The sequence below is a fragment of the Penaeus monodon genome, chromosome 20 (assembly GCF_015228065.2).
Source record: "Penaeus monodon isolate SGIC_2016 chromosome 20, NSTDA_Pmon_1, whole genome shotgun sequence".
Classification (NCBI taxonomy): Eukaryota; Metazoa; Arthropoda; class Malacostraca; order Decapoda; family Penaeidae; genus Penaeus; species Penaeus monodon.
The window spans coordinates 44,268,893-44,269,241 of NC_051405.1; positions in this window are offsets into that span (position 1 = coordinate 44,268,893).

Genomic DNA, 349 nt, shown 5'->3' on the forward strand with positions numbered 1-349 from the left:
GTATAATGTGGTCTTACTTCTTACGTCATATGGTAAGTCACATTATAAATTTTTGGTCCATAGAACTCTTCATTTGTCTTTGACTGTGAGGACGACACTAATGGTACTATAGGGGTATTGTTGTTTCTAGTCAGGTGTCTTCTATTTATTTGCTTAAGGAGAAAAACATTCATAGCTAATCCGTTTAGACATTTAAAGATAAAATTCAAACATGAGAATATATTGATATCATTTAGTTTTAGTAGATTATACTTATATAAAGATCCATTCTTGTGCTCCCTCTTACACAAGCCATCGATGATTCTGACTGCGTGCTTCTGGACGCCCCAAATGGTTGTACTACAGCTTC